This window comes from Crocodylus porosus, unplaced genomic scaffold, assembly GCF_001723895.1.
Source record: "Crocodylus porosus isolate Cpor-Errol unplaced genomic scaffold, CroPor_comp1, whole genome shotgun sequence".
NCBI lineage: Eukaryota > Metazoa > Chordata > Crocodylia > Crocodylidae > Crocodylus > Crocodylus porosus.
The window spans coordinates 4,123,214-4,131,266 of NW_017728933.1; the positions used below are offsets into that span (position 1 = coordinate 4,123,214).

Sequence of the window (8,053 nt, forward strand, 5' to 3'; positions counted from 1 at the left end):
GAGCAAAGCCAACACCTGAACTAGCGCCTAGGAACTTGCCAGCTCTGCACAAGGGGCTCTTTCCTATATGCTCCAGACTCCTTCCTTTCAGTTCAGGAGGCCATCGATAGCTACAGAGGCATGCATGCCAATATGTATACAGACACAGTTCTTTGAGTGAATCTGATATCTTTTATTAGACCAATTTACAGCATACCACTAATCCAAGCCAGGAGGTGGTTGCTGACTTCACAGGCTGTATCCTCAATACCTGCTCACATCTCATAGGCCAACCATGGCAACAGAATGGCTCCTGGATTTTTCCTGTTGGCAACTTCCTGGTGTGGCTCCCTCGTGTCAGGGGGTCTTGTAGCAGAAATGGAGGAATTAAACTCACCGGTTCTGTTGCTCTCAGCAGTTGTGTTGTTGGGACGGTGATGCCAAAAGCTACCTGTCAACTGTACTGCAACAGTGCACAAAATCATGATTAACTCTCCACTCTTACTACAGCCTTTCTATCTTTAGGTCAAAAGCTAAAACTAGCAGCTGATTTATAAGAGCAGTTACCAAACCTTGCCACTGGGGGCCACGCTTGTGACCCCAGCTGCGAGTCCTGTGTCTTGCAGTGAGTTTCTGTTGGTCTCACAGCTCACAGAATAGCTTGCATCCCATTTGGAGTCATGACCCCTAGTTTAGAGGTCTGCAGCTCCCAACCAGAGTAAATTGCTCCCTGTGGAGATAGCGATGAAACACATCATCTCTTCACACAGATGTGGAGGTTCTTAATCCTTGTGAGCCCAGCTCTGTTCTGCAGAAAAAAGAGGTCCAGGAACAAAGACTCTGTGCCCTTCAGGCTGATCTACCACCTCTGCCATTGCTGCTCCTGGTCCATCACCAACCAACTTTATAGGCTGAGATGCATGTAGTGTATGAGGGCCCTTTCAGACTGCAGCAGCCTTGTGGTCTTATCCAAAGCTGTGGTTGACCAACACAAGCATAACAGCTTATTTATAAGATGCTGACATTGTCACTATGTTAGTCAAGCACTTCTGGTAATAGCTAACCAACCCCAGACAGAAATCTGATGGTGACACATTTTGTGGTATGAGTAGCTTCAGGAGATCTTCAGCTTGTTCTTGTCATTTGTACAAGTCATGGCTGATAATGGGATGGCCACAATTTGCAACAACGTCATTGAGAAATTCATGGTTTTCCTTTTTTTTTTAGTCCAAGAGCCCACTCAGACAGCACTGCACATAGTATTACTGTGAGGTTCTCTAGGTGTTTTTCACCAACATCTACCATGACTGGTATTTGTGCACCTTCTCTTCTCCTAATCCACAAACCTACCACTAATCTTGAAGTTACCAGAGGTAGTAAAAATCCCTGTTTTCACTGCTGGCTCCATACCAGTGCTCCATTTTCTCCAGTTAACATTGGATGCGATTCCAGTGCCCTTTAAATGCTGAAGCTCTGCCCATCTTTTTGGATCTCTAGCAAAAGGTGTTGGATGAAGGTTGCAATATGTTCCCTCTTTGAGCGCAGCCCTTACTTTCTAACAGCTCTGTATAGTCACACCGCCCTCAAAGCCAACAGCTCGCTCTTCTGAGACTCTGGGTATGTTTTGCGTTGAGCCAGAGTTCATGTTTTTGACACCTGAGGTTGCTTTGTCCTCTGTTAGTCCAGCCGTATCTCTTTCACTTGTAGCACGCTACCATTTAATTCAGACCTTCTTACTTCAGACCACAGTGGGTTGCATACCCCCATGGGTTACTTCCCCTGAAATAACATGCCATTGAGGGGAAGTTTCCTTTCTTTATGGTTTTAGTAGCACTGAGGGGGGGTTTGCAATGCCACCTCTTTTAAGAAACATTCATAATCCTATTGCTCCAGGTTAAAACTTACTGCATCCACTTATCAAGAACCTCATTCTACTCCTTGCTTATTGGTTTCTGAATAGATTCTGTGGAGATGCTACTGCCTTCTCCAGGGATTTGATGTTGTCCTCTGCAGGCTGATGATTCCCCAAGTCCTCTGGCATTGCCCTCAGGAGGGGACAGTCCTGCTTTTACTCCACATTTGCAGTGGATGCCTCTCTTTGCTCTGTTTTCTACCAGGTTGGCTCTCGAACCAACAGTCATCCTCACAGAGGCTTTCTCACAGCAAGGGCTGGTGGCCTCAGAGTGTTCTCCAAGTGGACCTGACCACCAGCTTACCTGCTGCATGCATCATGGGATCTCCCAGGGTCTTGTATGTCACAGCTTCTAGGGATGCTTCTCCAGCCTCACTTCAGCAGGAAGTGAACAAAACCAGGTAGAAAGCAAAATAGTCTTTATTCCGTATTAGTTGGATGCTCCGTCTCACTACAAGTTGGTAATATGTTCTTATTTCTTTGGACCATCCAGTTACAAGCTAATGTGTCAATGCACACTTATGGGCACTATGCAGTTCTCTTACCTATCAATGCATTACCATGTCAGTCCACTTTCCTTGACTGTCAGTCTTCCAAGTCTCTCAGGAAGTATACCTTAATTGAGGTATACTGCTGAGAGTATTTCCAGTCACTTCTTAACTACTCAGTACATTGACACCTTTTCAGGGTATTTACCACATCTTTGGTACCTTGTCAAGCAATCTTAAGAGAGCAAACACTTTATAGCTGGCACTACTGACACAGTGATCTGAAGTGAAGGAACCTCTGGCAATGCATCGTTCTGGGTGGTTTTGTTTGCAGGACAGCCTGGCTGCATGGTGGAATCGTTTCCCCAACTACCCAAGCTTAGTTAATTTTCTCACTGTAGGGGCTGCTTTGGAAATGATCTCACTTTCTTTTTGATTCCAATTGTAAAGGCTTTGGTGAGAGGTGATGCTGGTAGACTTTCCATAATCTCAGCAAATGCCTTGTGTTTTAATAGAAGCCAGTAGACGGCGATGCAGCAGGTTATAACTGTTATCCCACATTCCTTTCCTTACCTTTTTCCTGTGCTGACCTATCAAACATGGCCATTTTACCCAAATAACGTGACTTTTTAACACTTTTTTTCCCCTCTCAGTAAGTCACTGATTTGTTCATTTCCCTTCCTTCATGCTCCATCTCCTCAGTTCCCCAGATGAGGCTCCTAGCCCTATCACTGTTTTGTGTCTTTTGCCTCTTATTTGATCTGAAGAAGAAACATGAAGCCTGGGAGGTCAAATCCACCTGGCTGTACCCAGCTCCTAGCTACATACCTGCTGCTGCTTAGGCTGAAGCAGAGAACACAGTGATCACACAGCTGTTTAAAGGGAGAGTACCCAGGTCCTCAACACAATATAGGTCCCAGCTGTGCCTAGCAGGCAGCCTCAGTAACACAGCGCCTGTCCCAGACAGCTGGGTGGTCTGGGGGAAGCAGCTTGGTGGCCAGGATTCCTTTCATCATGAAAGAGAGCAACAGAGGAGAGTAGCATGAGAGTCTTTTCTCTGTGCCTACTGGGTACTGGCACCAACCCATCTGTGCTGCTGGCCCTGAGCCCTGCCAATGTCTGGAGGTGCCATTTGCCTCCTGCTTGCCGGATGCCAGTCAGCCCTTGGTGCTGATTCCACTCCCATAAAGCCCATACGTCTCTCTCCAGGGAGCACCCCAGCCAGGCTCTGCAGCACCACATATCCCTGCAGAGTCTAGTGACACTGTCCTTGTGGCAGCCCCAACATAGCCCCTGCCTGCCTGCCCCTGCTTTCTGCTTCAGGCACGGGCTGCCTTCCCCGCCCCCACCAATGCCCTGAACTCTGGCCATGTCTTCTAGATGAATTCCCAGAGGAGCTGAGACCTGGCAGGGAGCAAGAGCCCAGAGGTCGCTGGTGTAAGAGCTCTGGCACTGCCCCACCTTTCTAGTTGCAAAGGGGCCAAAGCACTGCAGCATGGGCGCAACTGAGGCTTCAGGGAGCTGGCAGGGCAATGCTTGGAGGAGTCCAGGGGCGTGGCGTGGCAGCAGCATGGCTTTGAGGGCCCCTCCTAGCTGTCAGCTTCTGTCCCTAGATGACTTTGGGAAGCCTCCAACCGAGCCATGGGAACCCACCCACAAGGACTGAAAGCCAGAGCCCTACCCTGGTGAGAACAAGCTGGCTGCAGGGGGTCCACCCTGGCCACCTGGTTTCTGGTCCCCTGGTGCCCTGCTCTCTTCCCTTTGCCTGCATCCCTGTGGACCATTGGCCCCTGGAGCCCTCATCCCTGGGACCTCCCCAGTCCAGGGACCCTCTTCATGCAGCTTGGATGGTGGCAGCAGCCAAGCAGAGATCCTGCTGTCTGTCTGTCTGTAGCAGTAGTCACCAACCAGTCAGTCGCAATCAACTGGTTGATCGTGGAGCCTCTGTCAGTTGATCTCAGTCTGGGGGCTCTGGGACGGGCAGATCACTACAGTGTTGCCATAGTGACAAGATGCAGGGCAATAGCTCCCCCAGACTGAGATTGACTGGTGCAAGATTGAGCCTAGGTGGTACACAAGGTACTAATCAGAGCCTGGGTGGCTCATCAAGGCACGGGGGGGCTCCCACCGCTGCACACACCCTGGCAGAGGTGTGCAAAGCTGAGGTGGCTGCCACTGCGTGCTGGGCTTTGCACCCTGAGCCACACTGCTGCTGCCCTAGGAATGTTACTATGCCATGTGTATCCCGCTGCTGGGCTGGGCTCCTGGGGCAGCTACATCCACCCCTGAGATCGCGGAGGGGGGCATGTGCCCCTTGGACCTCTGCCAGGATGCATGTAGCAGCGGCGTCCAGGTGTCATCTCCTTTACCTTGGAAGGGCTGAGGGAAGTAAGCTGTGAGGCCAAGGGGGTGCAGGGCAGAGGGTGCTGTGCTGTACTTCCTGGGTCCTAGTCTCTGAGGGATGTCATAGCAGAGTGTCCTTGCTCCTACAAGACCCTTGCTTCAGGGCCAAAGGGGTGTTTGGAGCAACCCTCAGGTACTGGGGCCAGGTGAGAGAGGAGTCATGTATGTTTCTGAAGTGGCCACAGGTCCCCCAGTGCTGTGGCACTTCATGTGCTGTAATGCTATGGATAAGAGCAGGTGTGGAGGGGTAGATGATGGCTAAGTAGACATGTGTATAGAGGTGGATGAATGGTGGGTCTCAATGGGGGCAGAGGGACAGATGGATGGACAGAGATCTAGGATGTGTAGAAATGGATGAGCGTTGATAAAGTGGTGGGTCTGGGGACTGACGGATGGATAGAGATGATGGATGGATAGGTAGTTTAGGGCAGCGTTTCTTAACCCATAGGTCATGACCCACAAGTGGGTCGTGAAAATATATGAAAGGGTCATAAACAAACTTTAAAAATAGATTCTCCTTTAAAGCAGAAAAACGATAGAAACCATGGTTTTTCCCTTGCAGTCTGGCTTCCCCGCCCCACACACCCACCCCCTGCCCCACACAGTGAGGGGCTGTGTGTAGGGGCAGCCGGTTGGGAGCAAGGGGCACTGGGTTGGGACTGGCCACTGATGTTTACAAATGGGCCCTCCTACAAAAGTTGAGAAGAGGTGGTGAGTTGTGAGAGTTGGTGTGTGGGTGGATGGATGGATGGATAGAGCGAGGTGTGGGAATGCATGCACGGATAGAAGGAGAGAGGGAATGTGTAGTGATGGATAGATGAATGTGTGTTGGGGTAGATGGCAGGCATTGCTGGATGGGTGGATAGGGAAAGGGGACACATAAGGATGCAGAGGTGGCTTCTCTCCTGGCCTGTCCATGGCATAGTATCATAGTGCTTAGGATTGGAAGGGACCTAAACAGATCACCAGGTCCGACCCCCTGGCCCAGGCAGGAACAGGTGCTGGGGTCATATCAACCCAGCCAAATAGCTGTCCATCCTCCTCTTGAAGACCCCCAAGGTAGAAGAGAGTACCACTTCCCTTGGGAGCCCAGTCCAGAGCCTGGCAGCCCTAACTATAAAGTAATGTCTCCTGATGTCCAGCCTGAACCTTCTCTCTAACAATTTGTGGCCGTTATTCTTAGTAGCCCCAGGTGGGGCCCAGGAGAACAGAGCCTCCCCCAGTTCCTGCTGGTCCCACCCCGCTGAGTTTGTAAATGGCCACCAGATCCCCTCTCAGTCTTCTCTTGTGGAGGCTGAATAGGTTCAGGCCCCTTAGCCTCTCTTTGTAGGGCCTGCCCCACTGCCCCTTGACCATGTGAGTGGCCCTCCTCTGGACTTTCTCAGTGCTGGCCACATCCCTCTTGAAGTGTGGCACCCAGAACTGGGTGCAATACTACAACTGTGGCCTGACCAACGCCAGATAGATGGGGAGGATCACCTCCCTGGACCTGCTTGTGATGCATCTGTAGATGCACGACGAGAGGGGGTTAGCCCTACTGACTGCTTCCTCACGTTGGCGGCTCATGTTCATCCTGGAGTCAGCAAAGACTCCAAGGTCCCTTTCTGCCACCGTGTTGACCAGAAGGGTGTTTCCCAGCCTGTAGGTGCATTGCTGGTTCCTTCTCCCTAGAACCAGCACTCTGCATGTGTCTGCATTGAATTCCATCCTAGTCTCATCCATCCACCTCTGCAACCTGTCTAGATCTAGGTGGATTCTGTCCCTCCCCTCCAGCATGCCCACCTCACCCCACAACTAGGTGTCATCAGCGAATCTGGACAGCAAGCTTTCCACACCTGCATCCAGATCTCTGATAAAGATATTGAACAGCACAGGCCCCAGGACTGAGCCCCAGGGGACTCCACTGTTCACACCCTTCCAGGTCAAAAACGACCCATCCACCACCACTCTCTGGATGCGACCATCTAGCCACTTTGCCACCCATCTGCATCAATGCCACACTCACCTAGTTTTTTTAAGAGAATGTGGTGGGAAACCGTGTCAAAGGCCTTCTCAAAGTCCAGGAAGATGACATCTACCTCAACACCCTCGTCCAGGGACTTTGTGACCTGATCATAAAAAGAAACCAGGTTAGTCAGTCAGGACCTGCCCTCAGTGAACCCGTGTTGGTTGCCCTGGAGCATTACCTCGCCTGCTGGGCCCTTGCAGATGTGATCCTTGGTAATTTTCTCAAAGGTCTTCCCAAGGACCGAGATAAGACTGACTGGCTTATAATTGCCAGGGTCCTCCTTTCTCCTCTTCTTGTAAATGGGGACTACACTGACCCTTTTCCAATCCTCTGGTACCTGGCCAGTGGCTCATGAGCACTCATAGAGCTGTGCCAGGGGCCCCACTATGACCCCCACCAATCCCCTCAGCACCCTTGGGTGAAGAGTATCTGGATCTACTGATTTAAACACATCCAGTCCCTCCAAAAGTTCCCTAACTATGTCATCCCTGACCCCAAGTATGGCGGTGTCTCCCCTGGGTCCATCCACAGTTCTAGTGGGGGAAATGTCCTAGTCCCTGTTCAGGAATATGGAGGCAAAGGATTCATTAAAGAGGTCAGCTTTTTCATTTGCCACTATCACCAGATTGCCAAGCCTGTCCTGTAGGGGCCCCATGTTATCCAGTGCCTTCTTACTTCCTCTGTATTTGAAAAAGGACTTTTTATTATCTTTAATTCTGGTTGCCTCCCTGCAGTCCGGAGCAATGGAGGTGTAATCCTCCTTGGTGATAGCCCCTGGCTTCCACTGTTTGTACGCCTCCTTTTTTGCCCTCAGGTATCCCTGGAAGTCTTTGTCAAGCCATGGGGGCTTCTTGGCATTCCTGCCCCACCTTGGTGCACGTTGGGACTGACTCCCTTTGAGCTCAGAGGATCATCTCCTTGAGGAACAACCACCTGCCTTGGACTCCCATCTCATTGAAGCTACGAGACCTCAATGCCTCTTCTACTAACCTTCTTAACTTACAGAAGTCAACCCTTCTGAAGTTGAGGACCTCTGCCTTGCTGCTTGCTTTCACCACCCTGCTCTGGATAGTAAATTCCAGCAGGTGATAATCACTGTTGCCCAGGTGGTCAAGTACCCGCAGACCCCTCACCAGGTAGTTTTCATAGATTTCATAGACATTAGGGCTGGAAGGGATCTCGGGAGATCATCGAGTCCAGCCCCCTGCCCAAAGGGCAGGAAGTCAGCTGGGGTCATAGGATCCCAGCAAGATAAGCATCCAA

At 50.8% G+C, this 8,053-nt stretch overlaps 1 long non-coding RNA gene across 1 annotated transcript in view; it reads right to left on the reverse strand.

Annotated features, from left to right (window-relative positions):
- Positions 1 to 3,985: 3,985 nt before the first annotated feature.
- Positions 3,986 to 8,053, reverse strand: part of LOC109317389 — a 24,868-nt gene continuing 20,800 nt past the window's right edge. Inside the window, exon 3 of the long non-coding RNA XR_002103039.1 lies at positions 3,986 to 4,061. This is a non-coding gene — a long non-coding RNA (uncharacterized LOC109317389). The remainder of the gene's footprint in view (positions 4,062 to 8,053) is intronic.